At 49.7% G+C, this 15336-nt stretch overlaps 1 protein-coding gene across 1 annotated transcript in view; it reads left to right on the forward strand.

The window, feature by feature from the left end:
* Positions 1–7965: 7965 nt before the first annotated feature.
* PACSIN2 (protein kinase C and casein kinase substrate in neurons 2) overlaps positions 7966–15336 on the forward strand; it is an 85104-nt gene continuing 77733 nt past the window's right edge. Inside the window, exon 1 of the mRNA XM_040490636.1 lies at positions 7966–7986. The gene's annotated coding sequence lies outside the window, so the exon portion shown is untranslated. The remainder of the gene's footprint in view (positions 7987–15336) is intronic.

Genomic DNA, 15336 nt, shown 5'->3' on the forward strand with positions numbered 1-15336 from the left:
TAGGTTAGAGAGCGTGTCTTTTAAATTGCATCTTTAGCCCCGGGGGGCTCCGTTGGTTGAGTGACCAGCTCTTGACCAGCTTGCGTCATGATCTCACCGTCTGTGAGTTCAAGCCCCACATTGGGCTCTGTGCTGACGGTGAGGACCTACTTGGGATCCCCCCCCCGCCCCGTCCCTCCCCTGCTTGCTCTTTCTCTCTTTCAAAATAAAATAAACTAAAAAAATAAATAAATAAATTGAATTTCTACAACACTCAACAGTGCCTGCGGGCTTTAGATTCATTCATTAAACTCTAAATGTATATATTTACAGGCCGGGCTGAAGCACAGTATTCTTGAATAAGGGTTTGGATGCCCCCTATTTCTTGGCACATCGGGATTCTCGATCTTCTCCCATCTTTCCCATCTTCTTTATCGCTGGCACTGGTCTCATTGCAGGAGAAGGTAATGAGAACATTCTGGGATACTTGGGATCGTGATTTCACTTATTTACGTATTTATACCTCTCCCGGTTTCATGAAGGGTTTGAGTTGGTTGTTTGGGATTATCAAAAAAAGAAAAGGCAAGAACTGAATTCTTCCTTTGCCATCTCCAAAGCAACAATAAAACATGTTTAGTTCTTTAACTTTTTTCAAAGTTTATTTATTTTCAGAGAGAGAGAGAGAGAGAGAGAGAAATGAATGGGTAGGGGAGGGGCAGAGAGAGAGAGAGAAAGAAAGAGAAACCCAAGCAGGCTCAGTGTCCAAAGTTGGACGCTCAACCGACTGAGCCACCCAGGTGCCCCAGAACAGGTTGAGTTCTGATAAGGCCCTCAGAGGTCTCCCAGAGCTCTCCCACCTCGTCACGGCATGCTTGTGGGACCCAGGACTCCGCTGGCAGAGGGAACCAAGTGTAGAGCTCTGTGCACTGTCACCACTGTGTGACCATCGGCAAGCCACCTCCCTAGAGCTCTAGTTTTCTCTTCCAAAAGATGGGGACAGGCCTCCCACCTTGCAGGGTCATCAGGAAGTATAGTCATTGTATGTAAACGTCATGGCAAATGTGTATAAAATGTCATAAATAGTCCCTAATTTTACCTAATATTTGTAGAATTTCTAAACACCAGTTCATGATGGTATTTTTACTGCCATGGGGCCAAAGTATCAACATTGTAATTATTCTTTACAAAGCTAGAGATATTTAGCTTGAGGCTCTTGATTTATTCTGAAGTTGTATGACCTGCTTTTTAGTGTCAAATGCCTTTTTTATTATTAAAATGCCTTTGAAATGAAATAATGGGAGGCGATTGGTTTTTCTTCTTGTTTTAGTGCCCTTGGTGGACAAAATAACCCTGGTGGGTAAAGTTGGGAGCTTCCGTCTGGTGCCCTCTCCCCTCTTGGGGGAGGAGGGAGCCTCAGCCCCTTCCTTACCTGACTCCACCCATGGCCCAGCTTCCCATCTCCCTCACCCTCCTAGGTGGGGCTCCCTGCTTCCCATCTGTTACGTAGCACCCGTCACGCTGGGTGGTCCCCTGCGTGCTTGTGTCCCTACCCTCCTAAACTCTAAGCTGCTTAAGGACAAGTGTGGGGAGCGATTTAGCTTGTAATTCCTGGAGCCTAGCACAGAGAGGGTGCACACACATACAAGAGGGGGAAACCGCCAGTGACACTCGAACACAGCCTGTCTCTGACTTTATTCCTGCAGATACCCAAAACTCACCACAAATCTTGCTCACCACTCCTTTTTGAGTTCAGACCTTCCTTCAGGGATCAGTTTCCATCTTCAGCGTGTTGACCCAGGAGGGCCTGAGGGGGCCCCAGAACCGAGAGTGACATCTTAACCACGCACATGTTGTGTTAGAAGCCCAGGGGTTTCTTCTCGCGATGGCACGTTATCAAATGTGTAAGAAAAGAAATTAACATTTTTCATATCGCATTGGCGCTTTGAAGTTTTTCTCAGTTGGGCTTTCTGCTTTAATTAGTCTGGCTCATTTTTTTCTTTAGCTTTGGGCAAGTGCCAGGGAAGCAAAGAAGCTTATTTAAAGGGTTTTAAAGGGTTTTTTGTGTTTTTTTTTTTTTTTTTCCAAAGATAGAACTGGTACTTAGGTCAGCTTGTTCTGGCACCTCCTTCTTTGATGGAGAATGTTAGAAATTTGGCTGGATTGTTCCTTTTTATATGCATATTTGGGAAAAGCAAAGGCAAAGATGGCTCTACTTAGGTCTTATTCCATAGAAATATGAAAGGCTAACAAGTAGGATTTGAACACGGCCACTACCCTCTCCACCAACCAACACCAAATAACCCATCGGACTGCTTTCTAGAACCCATTTAAATTCTAGAATTTCAGATTTACTTCTCATCTGAGGAGAAAGAAAAGCTAATAATTGTAATTATCGCATTAGATTTTACTTGCTTTCCGACTGTCAAACGGCCATCGGAACCTGTCACCGAGAGCTGCCCTTTCTAATCCGCTGACTAGACGTCCTCGCGCTCTTTACTGCAGTGCTAAGGGAGAGCCGAGTTCACCTGGTGAGGGGGTAGGGCACTCGGGTTCATCGGGATCGTTTGTGCCTGTTAGGGGACCAGCTGTTCTAAGAACTGAGACCCAGTGCAATACACGCACGCTGACACCGCCTGGAGCTCAGAGGCACCTTGCCGTGTGGTCCTCGGTGAAAGCAGCTTTGCTGCACTGGCCCTGCAGAGTGGGGACAGTTCCGATGTTCAGGTTCCGCACGGAGCTTTTCTTCTTTTCCTGTCTCTGCCACAGTCCCTCCTCCCTGCCTGCTCCCCTCCCCTTTTCTCCTCATTGAGATATTAATGTCATACAACCGAATGGACCCATTTAAGGGCTTTGACTAATGGATACGCCTGTGTAGCCACAGCCCCAAGCAAGACAGAGAACATTTCCATCGCTTCAGAACTTCCCTTGTGCCCTGTGCACTCCACCCCCACCCGGCCTGGCCCGGCCCGGCCCCGGCCCCAGCCCCAGGCACACACTGATCCCGTCCCGGTGGGTTTGTTTGGCCTGGTTTAGAGCTTCGTGTCAGTGGAGACACACAGCAGGCACCCTTTCGCGCCCGTCCTCTTTTGCTCACCACCAAGTTTCTGTGATTCACCCGTTTGCATCTGTTGGAAGCTCATTCCTTTTAAGTGTCGAGGAGGAGTTTCCTGCCCCTCACGCAGCTGAGTTTCCGCGTCCGTCCCCGTATGGAGAAGTGTGATAGAGAAATCAGGGCCCCGTGGAAGTGCGTGCCTGGTTGGTCTGTGGATCCCCTTGTCCCAGCTCCCCTCCGCACTGAGGAGGGCTCTTCCTGAGGAAGAGCACAGGAGACACCTTCTCACCGCGGCCGTCACCAGTTGAGAATCTTGAAGAGTTGGCTTCTCAATATGACTCCGATCTGGTTGGCGCCAGCCTGTGGTAGTGGATATGATCCTGGTTTGCCTTTCCGGAGATGGGCATTGCTGCTGGTGTGGGGCCTTGTGACCAGAGGGGTCTTCTAGAGTTTCTGCATGACTTCCGCCGTCCTGGCAGGTGCCAAACCACCAGGCTCTGCGTTGAGCGCCCCCTAAGTTCAGGGACACGAGAACGAGAACCGCGGAGCCCAGCTAGCATGGGGCCGCCAGGTACCTCCACCCCTCCCCCCAGCACCTGCCTCTGAGCTGTCCGGCGTTTCCCTGGCCCTGTCCTGGCTCATCTGGGAGCTCTGTTTAGCCCAGGAGGGAAGACTGAAGCACAGAACTGCAGTCTGCACTGTTTTATTAACGTCCTGATTACTGTGTGTCCATAACCTCTTTAAGGGTCACCTTGCAAGAGGCAGTAGTTGCTTAGGGCTGGGGAAGGGGCGGGGAAGACGGGAGGGAGAAGGAGGTGGCAGCTAAAGTGCGCGGGGTTGCTTTTTGAGGTGGTAACAATGTCCTGAAATTGGGACGTTGGTTGCACAACTCTCTACATTCACTGAAGACCATTGAATTAGATATACTGTAAATTGCGAATGGCTGAATTATATGGTATGTGAATTACATCTCAGTAAAGCTGTTTTGGAAAAAGTGTGGCATTAGAGCAAGGGCAGACCGGTAGCAGAATGGGGGAAAAAATCACGTAGTGGAAGTCCCGTTCTCACCCCCATGTGACGTGACCTGTTGACACATGTCCTCCTGTCCCTCACGAGGCTGGCTCCGTGGGAGGCCTGAGCCCGGTGGAGAGACCGTGGGCCTTGAAAGTATCCGGTAGACCTGACTCTGAATCCTACTCTGCCATTATTTGCTGGGTGGTGCTGGGCAGGTTGCCTAACTTCTCTGGTGGTTTCCCTTCTGTAAAACGGGGCTAGCGGTACCTATCTTACGGAGTCTTTTAGAAGAGCTCGGTAAAGGCAGCCGTTTCCGCCCCGCGCCGATCATATAACAAAGGTGTCAGAGAGAGGAGGCAGCCTGCCTGGTGTCGTCCTGACGTCTGGGGCTTACGCTGGGCTGGTGAACTGCAGGGGCAGGACTCAGCCATTGGCTGAGGACGGAGGTCATGGAGGCTCTGGTAGCGTTTAGCTGACTTGCTGGCCTGGGTCCCTGAATTTCTTTTCCTGCCTTATCTACGTGGTTTGAGTAGGCTGATGACAAGCTCTTGGAGAACCCTCTCCTGTCCCTTTCTTCGTGGAGCCCTCCCCGACCCCGCTTCCCACCCTGGGTCGCTGCCGCCCTCGCAGTGTTCCCTCCGCCCCTGGTGCATGTTGGTTCTCGCGGTCATCAGCCCGTGCCGTGTTGATTTATTTACACGTGTGTCCTGCCCCGACACTGAGCAGTCCCGGGCAGGGACCTTGACTTTCACAACCATGGGGCCCCCGAGGCCTTAAGCACTGTGCCTGCCACTAATGTTTGTTGAATGAATGCCCAATGGTTTCAAGTCCGGTGACAGAAACCAGATTGGAACTGGAAATACCAGTTTAGGCACCAGGTGCCAGAGGTTAGCAGGTGGGTTTCCCTGGAGCAGTGTTTCTGTCCCAGGACTGCCTTAGGGCGGGAGAGCTGCCTGAGACAGTCTTGTCCTCTGCCAGAGGGGCAGGACAGCTTGTCTCTTGCTGGGAACTGGGAACGCACTGGTGAGGTGTGGCTGAGGTTGTGGGGAGTGGGAAGAACGCCCCAGCCACGCTGGAAGGAAAGCTGGGCTCGTTACTTCATAGTCCCACTGCCATCTGCATTTTTCTTTTATTTATTTTGAGAGAGAGAGAGAGAAAGAGAAAAAGCACAAGCGGGGGAGGGGCAGAGAGAGAGGGAGAGAGAGGATCCCAAGCAGGCTCTGCGTCGTCGGCCCAGAGCCTGACGTGGGGCTCAAACCTACAAACCATGAGACCGTGACCTGAGCCAAAATGAAGAGTCGGAGGCTTAGCCGACTGAGCCACCCAGGCACCCCTGCTCTCTGCGTTCTTAACTCACTTCAGATCAGATTTTTATTACACAGCAGCTGTATCCGAGATTCAGTTCTGGTTTATTGAGGGAGGCCACAGTGGCGAGGCAGTGGGGTGGGGGGAGTGGTTAACAGCTGGATTCAGGAAGCTGATTCAGATCTTAGCTACCCCCATGTGCCAGCTTTGGGACACAGGGCAGGTAATAGAATATTTCTGGACCTCAGTTATCTCATCTGGGAAATGGGAGAGGCAACAGTGCCCTGATGGGATTATTTTCATGATTAACCATAAAGTAAGCATTATATAAATGTTCACCAAGCAGCTTGTGTTTGTTGAATTACAAAAAAAGTAAAGAGAATGAGGGTCTTAGAAAAACAAAATGAATAAATCTATCTCGCCACGATTGTCCTCTCCCGTAACCAAGAGCCCTAAGTGGGCCTCTGGGGTGGGGTTTTCTGTCATGCCAACAGATGAAGAGGAAAGGAGGATGATCAGCTGACTCTACCAGAACTCAGGTGTTTCTTCTTTCTTAGTGGAAGAAAATACCCCCAGAAAAGGACTTTTGTGACCATACTTTGTGCTGCTTAAATTTAGTTAAAACGCTTTGGAAGGTAAATGCCAGGCCGTTAGTTGTAGAAAGCCTGTCTGCATGTCGTGGTCAGGTACACCGAAGTAGTCTCTAGAAACATTATTTAGCCTTCTCCAGCCTTAGTGTCCGTCACTGGACAAAATGACCTTGAGGGCCATTAATCCCCCCGCCCCCAGCAGTCCCCGGGATGAAATAGGCACCTCCCTGCAGGCCAGAGGACGCCGGTGGCCCGGTGCGGCTGGCCTAGAGCTCCAGCGTGTGTCCCTCTGTAAGGGTGCGGGGGAACCGAGTGGACTGTGGGGTACAGCGAAGTCTGCGTTGGGCTGACTTCTGTGGGGATTTTCTTTCGGGGGCCAGAGGGTGACATGATAATTTTCCAAGTAGTGTGAATTATTATCACATGTCAAGTAATTGAGCCTTGCGTCGGCATGGTCATTGCCTTATTGGTGTTTTTCCACTAAGGCATTTCTATAAAAACTCTTTTTTTTTAACGTTTTATCTATTTTTGAGACAGGGAGAGACAGAGCATGAACAGGGGAGGGTCAGCGGGAGGGAGACACAGAATCTGAAACAGGCTCCAGGCTCTGAGCTGTCAGCACAGAGCCCGATGTGGGGCAGAACTCACAAACCGAGAGATCATGACCTGAGCTGAAGTCGGACGCTTAACCGACTGAGCCACCCAGGCGCCCCTCCACTAAGGCATTTCTAAACACAAGATTCTGGAAAGATATTCTTAACCTATTCTCTTTCGTGTTGTAAGGTCAGACTAGAGGCCCATGTTGCAAGGAGGGAAGGATCCAGTTCTGGCCACCGCCACTTAAACGTAGCATCTAGCTTGCCATAGGGGTTGGGGGAGGGGTGCACATTGTATCTTCTGGGAGGGTACTTTGGGGAAACTGAGATCTTAAAACATTTATTTCTTGTGTTTTTACACATTAGTTTCAACATCTGTTCTTTTTTGTAGTGTTTGTATTTTTTAGTATTGTTGCATACGTTTTAAAAACACTTTTCATTGAGACACGATATATACATACAAGTGCACATATTACACGTTTGCATACCAGTGAGTTTTCACAAACGGAGCACACAAACAGCTCAGGAAACAGAGCCCTGCTCAGAAGTGCTCGTGGCAACCCTTTCCTGCTTAGTCCCTTCCCGTTCTGCCCTGGCTTCAAGCAGCGTAGAGTGTTTGTGTCGGCTCTTTACTTTAACTCAGGGGAACTATGCAGTATGTATTCTCATCGGCACGTATATTTAAAAATGAGTTAGGACCCCTCCCCCTTCCCCTAAAGTTACGTTATTCTCTTTCCTTCACTTTTAATTCTTTGTAACGCTCCGGGAGGAAGGGTGTTTTCTGCGTTTAGTTTTTATTCTGGCGACTCCCACGCGCGCATTTCAGGGCCTCCGGAGGCCGCCTGTGCTGCTGAGAGGCCGGGGTCTCCAGCTGTTGAGCCGCTTGCGCCTCGCCGTATGGAGTCCCAAAGAGAAGTTGAGTTTTACGCGTAGGGACCATGTAAGGTTATCCCCTGCAAGTGAGTCCCTGTCCCATGATCTCCCGTGACTCCTGGCCCCTTAGCTCCAGAGCAGGTCCCTGCTCCTACCTGGAAGGATCCCAACTGCAACAGATTCTAAGGCTGTCGTGTGCAGTGTCAGTCAGTCGATGGACAGGTTGATTTGGGGAGGGTCCTATGCCTTTTGTCCTCAGATCTCCTCTGTCTGACTTTCTCTCGAGTACTGAGATTTCTGTTGGGCCGCTTTCTGAAAAGAAAGCGCTTCCGTGAGGGTCCCAGCGGGCCCGGAGCGGAGGTCTGCGGACCTGGTGCCTGGAGGGTGCCTGCAGCGTGGAGGCCCGACCTTATCTCGCTGCCAGGAGTCTGCGGCCAACAGGAAATGATGAAATGCGCTGGGAGAATTCGGCGGGGAGCTGGAGGTCAGACAGGCCAGCAGGGCCGGGAGGAGGCAGGTACGGAGGGAGGCTGAGCTGCAGAGGGAGGCAGTCGAAGCTGGCGTTTGACAGAAAAACGTGAGTGTGCCATCTGAGGTGTGTATTTCCTTGAGGGGAGACCTTTGTAAGAGCAGAGTTGTCATTGATTTTTTTTCTCCCCCCTGGGTGCTTGGGTTTAACAGAAATCTCACCTTTTAAACACACCTCGTCTTAGAGCTTCTCGATGGAAACGTTCACCCGGTTCAATAGGAACCGAACTAGCGTGGAGTGTTCTCTCCAAGATGCTTTGCGAAAATGTCGGAGTAAATGTTTGATTTCTTGCTTGGTGAATAGATTTTTGGCCGAGACAAATGAAAGGTCGGGCTTTATCGTCTTGACTCTGGTTTTAGAGCACACATGCATGCTTCATTCCCAAATAGATGGAATAAGTGGGAAACTTGGGCCTGGCTTAGACCAGCTTACATACTCCCAGCTGTATTTTTTTTCTTACCGGGTAGCAAATGAGTTCCTTGAGTTAACTGCTGACAGGGGTTGGTTCCTTCTCCTGCCGTCGGGCACATTCTGTCTTTGCATGCTGCCCTTTCTTTTCTTCGCAGCCAAATCTAACCTGCAGACATGAAAATGGGACTTGTGAGAAGAGGCGACCAAATTCGCTTCTCTGGACACTAATTGTTTCACGGCCACCTGCCCCAGACTCCCACAATTAGCCTGTGGCTCGCTCCAAGGGCCCCCCACCCTCCTCCTCGGTCAGTTCTTTCTTATTCCTCCCCGCAGCCGGACCCTGTGCGCTCGGCCCCTTCTGACTGCTGTCACTAGCCCCTGTGTTTTTATTTTTAGTGGATAGCGGAGGGCAAAAAGCTCCATTGTTTCCATACCCGAGCAGCCTCATGTGCGTATTGCGTTGTTTCCTATCTTGGAAGTCGTGTTCTGGAATTAAAAAATTGTGGCTTCCTCCTTATTGTGTATGCAGGACTCAGAGTGCTTCTGGTTAGAAGGGCTTTTAAGCTCCTGGCGCTTGAGTGATCGATTGCAAAGTGAATATACTTTTTGGATTACCTGTAGCCGTGAACATTAGAAAGGCAGCGTCCAGGTCCTTTCTGTTCTCCAGAAAGTGCCCTGCTGGCTCAGCCTGTGCCACACAGAGAAGCATATTTTCCTGTTAGGCCGTCACCTTGTACGATTTGCGTATTTCAGACACTTTCAGGGTTATGCTTTCCTGTTTTTTGTTTTTTTGTTTTAATATTTTTATTTATTTTTGAGACCGAGAGAGAGAGCATGAGCGGGGGAGGAGCAGAGAGAGAGGGAGGCACAGAGTCAGAAGCAGGCTCCAGGCTCCGAGCTGTCAGCACAGAACCCGATGTGGGGCGCGAACCCACAAATTGCAAGATCATGACCTGAGTGGAGTCGGGCGCTTAACCGACTGAGCCACCCAGGCGCCCCAATGTGCTTTCCTGTTTTTAGAAATCTCCCAAATATATACTATTTTCCTCAGACCTTAATGAGGTCCACAGGTTTTGCCCTTCCTGTTGTAATTCTGGGTAGCTCCTCAAACTCTTTTCCTTCTTCACACTAAGATATCTTACTGAATTCTAGATGAACTTTAAATGCTGTGTTTATGGAAAGTAACAGAGAGATGTCATAACTTCAGACTGAAACATGTCTTGCAGGTCTGAGATTGATGCCCGTAATAAAAATAAGCCTGCCCGCCCCCCCCCCACCCTTTTTATACATCATTAGTCCTCTGTTTCGTCCCGCCACATAATTCTGCTATTCATTTGGTGGCATAAAGAGATGGGAACATGATATTTAGGGTTGCAGTGGCTCTTGCGGGCAGTATAGTCAGGCCCTTCTTTTTTTTTTTTTTTTTTTTTTAAAGCAAAGGAATGAAGCCAGAGGCAATGCGACACGCCTTGTTGACTTGGCCAAGGTCACACAGCTTGTTGTTGGTAGCTTGTGGGCCACTGGCCTCTCTTCTCCCTGCTTTCTCCACACATTATCTCACGATTAATAGGACTTGGTCAAGAATGGCTTTTCTCTTCTGATGAGGCCGTTTTCATTTGTCTCATTTTCAAGTATTCAGCTTTTTTGCAGCAATTTCCCAAAGCCAGCACCACCTGGTACAGGTCTACAGTGAATTACCTGAAGCCCAAAGTGAGCTGACATTTCTGTCTCTGAGAGAGATTTCTTCTTAAAACTAGAGTTCTCTATGGTATAAAGTTCTTGCTTCGCCCCTAAACCAGGCCTGTTATAAGTGTTATAAGTATACCTCATTATATGATCACCTGCTAGCTGAGAAATCCAAACTTCTAAAAGTTTATTTATTTATTTTGAGAGAGGGAGGAAAGGAGGGAGGGGCAGGGAGAGGGAGAGAGAATCCCAAGCAGTCTCCCCGCTGTCAGCGTGAGCCTGATGCAGGGCTCGAACTCAGGAACTGTGAGATCATGACCTGAGCTGAAACCAAGAGTCAGGCGCCTCCAACGACTGAGCCACCCAGGTGCCCCCAGAGATCCAAACTTAATAAGTTCACAGGAATACAAGAAACAGACAAAAGTACTTGGTTCTTTGAAAGGGGATTCTTGAGGATGTGGGGGAAAAAAACCAAAAAACAAACCTCAAGCCTGGGGACATCTTGGTCCCTCTGAGGGAGTTACCGATGGCGCTAAGTCTGGACAGCCTAGGTTTTGGAATGTGGCAAACTTTAAAACAAAAGGTTATCATGTTAAAAAAAAAAAAGGGTAACGATTTAATATTTAACAGTGGAATTCACTCACAGCTTTCCAGAATCAATTAAAACAGTCTCTCCTAAAAATGGAATTTGAATCCTGAAATTCAGGTATGCGAATTAGATGCAAATAGAGACCTACGAAGAGCAGTAGGTAACTAACTGTTCTTAGACCCTGATACGCTCCCACTGTCCAGAGCCACCTCCAATCCCTGGTAGAGGCTCACAGAATAGTACTTATCTGTATTTTTTGAAGTATTTAAGAGTATATGCCTTCAAGAATTTCTGTAACAAATATGCTACAGGGAAATAGGCGTTTTCTTCTTTTTTTCTTTTTTATTAAAAAATTTTTTAAAAACGTTTATGTATTTTTAGAGAGAGAGAGAGAGCAGGGGAGGAGCAGAGAGACAAGGAGACAGAATCCCAAGCAGGCTCCACACCAGCAGCATGGAGCCTGACGTGGGGCTCGAACCCACGAACCTTGAGATCGTGATCTGAGCCGAAATCAAGAGTCAGACGCTTCACCCCCAGGTGCCCCCAGAAACAGGCATTTTCATGAATACTCGTATTTAGAATTGTGGTCAGTAACTTTATGCGTATTTTAATTTATAAACCCTAAGTGTGAGTAGGACACGCGAGCAATGTTTTTACGCGGAGGTTCGGCGCTGTGTTTCCCTCCTGTTCTGGCAGGCGCCTTTGTCATTATCCTTGAGAAGCTGCTGCTTTCAGTGGCAGAGCCAGGTGACCTCACCCAGGGGTTAAAGAAAGGGTGAGCAGGGAGTGGCTTGGTTCGCTTCTCCCATAATTGAGTTCCCTTGGCTCCCCAGTTAGCATTTTACCTTTACTGTCATGTTTTCGGTACATTGGTTTCCTTTTCTTCATATGTAATTGGCCTTCTTAATATATATGTGTGTATATTCGTAACTGTGTATGTAAATACATGTATCTGTAAATATATAATTTACGTTACCATTGCCCTAGTCAGTAGGTAACTGGCATTCCTCCTTGCTCCTGGCTTCCGCTCACATTAGTGTGGACTTTGGTATACGTGAGAATTTAAAGATGTGAAACAGGTATGGTGCTGGCTTTGCTGCAGACCGAGGAGGGCTTGAGGATGGCCCCTGGGGCTGCTTTTGGCCCAGAAGCCTCTGAGACTTTGTGCTGCCGGCATGGGCCTTCCTCACTTCCGTCTCTGTCCGGGGCTTCTCTCCAGGACAGCTCTGAGTGGTCACCTTGGAAAACCTTTTTCCAGTATCCCAGCTAGATCATAGGTCCTAGAGCCAGGTAAAGAGGAGAGAGAGAGAGAGAGAGAGAAAGAGAGAGAGAGAGAGAGAGAGAGAGAGAGTGTGTGTGTGTGTGTGTGTGTGTGTGTGTGTGTGTGTGTGTGAGTGACACAGTATGAGGGGAAATAATCATGGAAAACACGGACTGTGGATTTGAATGAATAAACGAGTTGCAATGGTCCCCTTTCCACGGGAGTTGCCTTTGAAGGCAGTATAGTTCTGTGTCACCAGGCTGGTCTAAGTGCATGTGCATCTTGCATTCTGCCTGGGCACCAGGTGACAGACTGGGTGCTTATTTAATGTCTCCTCTAGCCCTGGGAATCTGGCCTCAGTTTTTTTCTCATTAGACTCTGTCATCAGTGAATCAAAAGAAGTGACTGTATGTGGACTCGTGAAGCATATCGTTCTATTTTTGGTTAACTTAAAGAGTCTCACGGAAAGTATCCTGAATATGAAATGTGTGCCAATGGCACACATATTATGGCCGTCATAATAGTAGGGGACTAAAATTGTCTTTTTTTTTTTTAACCCCCCATGAAGCCAGTGCAATGAATTTCCTACTCAGTCTTGTTTCCCACCAGGACTGTTCCACAGTGGAGTCCTTAAGGGGGATCGGGGAGAATGATTTTGCCTATTTGACAAGATGTTGTTGGTGTAATTAATAGGCTAATAAAACGTTGACCTTCCCAACTTGGAATTCTCTCTTTGTGTTCAGTACCGGTAGGGCTAGTACAGCGAGATAAACGAGGCACAGGGCAGCTCGGGGACGACAAAGTGACCTCTTTATGGTTCTTTTCACTATGAACTGACACACAAAGAAAACATAGCACAGGGCACAGTGGTCCGATGACCTAGTATCTGTTGAGCTGGAAAGCGGAAGTGTTCTGGTAACTCGGCGCCTGTGAGCCTGTTCCGTGCAGGCTCACTTAGGTCTGGCCTGCACTGTGCAGGGAGTGTGTCATATGCAGCAAGGCCCCGAGGCCGTGCAGAGAAGCAGCGGGGCCACTTGCGGGGGAGAAGTCTTTGCACGGTCGGTGTTGAACTCCAAGCCTTACATTTCCTCCCGGGAGCAGCCAGTAGACCGCCGAGGCCGAAGAATGCGAGGCCGGGATGGTGGCTGCTGTCCCGGCGAGGCTCACGTAGACCGTGGTCACCCTGGCACCTGACCGCTTTCAGTGATGGCCGTGCGGCCACCTGAGCGAGCTCCGTGCTTATTTCCAACTGTCCATCAGGGGACCACCCGGGGAGACAGGTCACCGGGCTGCTGGGTCGCTGCTCCAGGTGATTGGCTCGTTTGTGCCCGCGTGCGTTCATACGTTCAGTTCACCCACTTGGCAGAGCCTCTCGTCCCGAGTGTGCCTCCCGTCTTGTGCTAGGGCCCTGGGGTGCGTGACGGTAGAGACTGAGTTCTTGCCCCTGAAGAGCTCGCAGTCCGTTGGGCTAGAGACTTCCAAATGCCAGGGTGATGAATCTCCTTATAGACCTGGAGGGGCCTTATTCTACTGTGTGGGGTGGGGAGGTTGGGGAAAACTTCACAGTTTGTTGGTGGGTTTCAGAGAGAGGGGCCTGTCAGGCACACACGGGAGCTGGAGGAAACTGTGTGTGTGGAGGCAGGGACGTCAGAAGGCGTCTGCCACACTTGGGGTGTGACTCGGCTGGCCTGTGGCACACGTGTGGATGCCCTGCAGGCGCCTCTGACTTATCAGGCCCAAACCAGTTATTTTCATCCAAAACCAGTTCTTTCTTTTGAACCTTCTGTTTTCCTTTGCGGCATTACTTTCTGCCTTGCCTCCAAAATTAGGAATTTTTAATCCCCATTACCCTCCCTGCCCCGCCCCCCCCCCTTTCCTGGCATAATCGTTCGCAAAGTCCTCTGTTCTTCCAGACCGTCCTCAGTCCTGCTCTCCTAACCGTTTCTCTTGCTTCCTCTGTAACCTGTAGAGCTGCACTGCGCTAAGCACACGTGGCTGTTTATACGAAAATGAATGAAGAGTCGCTGTGATGAAGGGGACAGTTCCTCAGGTGTACTAGCTGCAGCTCACGAGTGCGGTGGCTGGTGGCTGGTGGCTTGGGCGGCTCGGCTCTCAGAGGCTCCGTGGTCTGGGCTCCACTCTCCGTCGGAGGGAACTTTTCCTTCCCGGACCTTGACCAGGTCCCTCCCCGCCGCCTTCCAGAGGAGCCCAGATCCCTAGTGTGGCCTCCAAGGGGCCCAGCCTCTGGCACCGGTTTTGCCTCCTGGTATCGAGCTCTTCCCTCTTCTCCTCCCCCATCGCCCCTTTGATCCTACCCCTTTGAAGGTACCGTTTTACCTTCGGTCTGCACCCTCTCCCTGCAGAACGTCATTCCCCGCCTGAGCGTTCCTCTGCAGCCCGCAGACCTAGCGCCTGCCCGCTCGCTCCCTCCCCGCCTTTCGTCTTCTGTTTGTGTTCCGGACAACTGGCGGTCACACGAGAGAGTACCCACGGTGCTCACCCTGCGGTTTGTCTCTCTCTCTGGCAGCCACCGTGGTAGGCTTTGGGGACAGATAGACTTAATTGCAAAACCAACCCTTTACTTGCCAGGTGGCCTTGGGCATGAGATTTTAGCTTCCCTGAGTCTCATTTCTTCGTCGGTAAAGTAAGTGGTTCCTCCCTCGTGGTAGATGAAAGCGAATGCTTCGAGCCCCCGGCCCTGCGCTTAGCTAGCTCGTCCGTGGCGGCTGAGAGCCCTTGCTCTGGATGTCCTTCCGGTGCCCTTCAGCCCTGCTAAAACCACAGCATCTACGAATAGTGATGCTTTGTTTCTTCTTTTCTCATTTTACGGAGTTTCCTTATTGCACTGGCCAGTGCCTCCAGCATAGTTCGATTAGAAGTGGTGATAAGAAGCAGCCTTTTCTTGTTCCCTGTGCTTTCTGTTTGCTACAGTTCTGGTGAGGCGTTTTGTTTTGTTTTGGTCTTTTGTTTCGATTGAGTTCCATCATGCCCTCCACCTCCATTTTCTCTCTGAGTTTAGAAATTAAATTCTCTGGGGCCTCCTGGGTGGCTCAGTTGGTTAAGCGTCCAACTTTGGCTCAGGTCATGATCTCATGGTTCATGAGTTTGAGCCCCGCATCCGGCTCTGTGCTTACGGCTCGCACCCTGGAGCCTGCTTTGGAGTCTGTGTCTCCCTCTCTCTCTGCCCCTCCCCTGCTTGTGTGTGCGTGTGTGTGTGTGCATGCGTGCGTTCTCTCTCTCTCTCTCTCTCTCTCTCTCTCTCTCTGTCAAAAATAAATAAGTAAACTTAAAAAAATGTTGTCTCTTTCTGGAACTTTCTTAGATGTTAAGTTAGGCTTCACTGTTTTTTCCAAGTCTTTAATCTTTGTTTTATAGTTTCTTTCTTTGTCTCTCCTTATTACCTCAGAAGGAAAGGTGACTTATCTACTTCTCTTTCTCCTCCCCTCCCCTC

The sequence above is a fragment of the Herpailurus yagouaroundi genome, unplaced genomic scaffold (assembly GCF_014898765.1).
Source record: "Herpailurus yagouaroundi ecotype Mexico unplaced genomic scaffold, PumYag 182, whole genome shotgun sequence".
Lineage (NCBI taxonomy): Eukaryota > Metazoa > Chordata > Mammalia > Carnivora > Felidae > Herpailurus > Herpailurus yagouaroundi.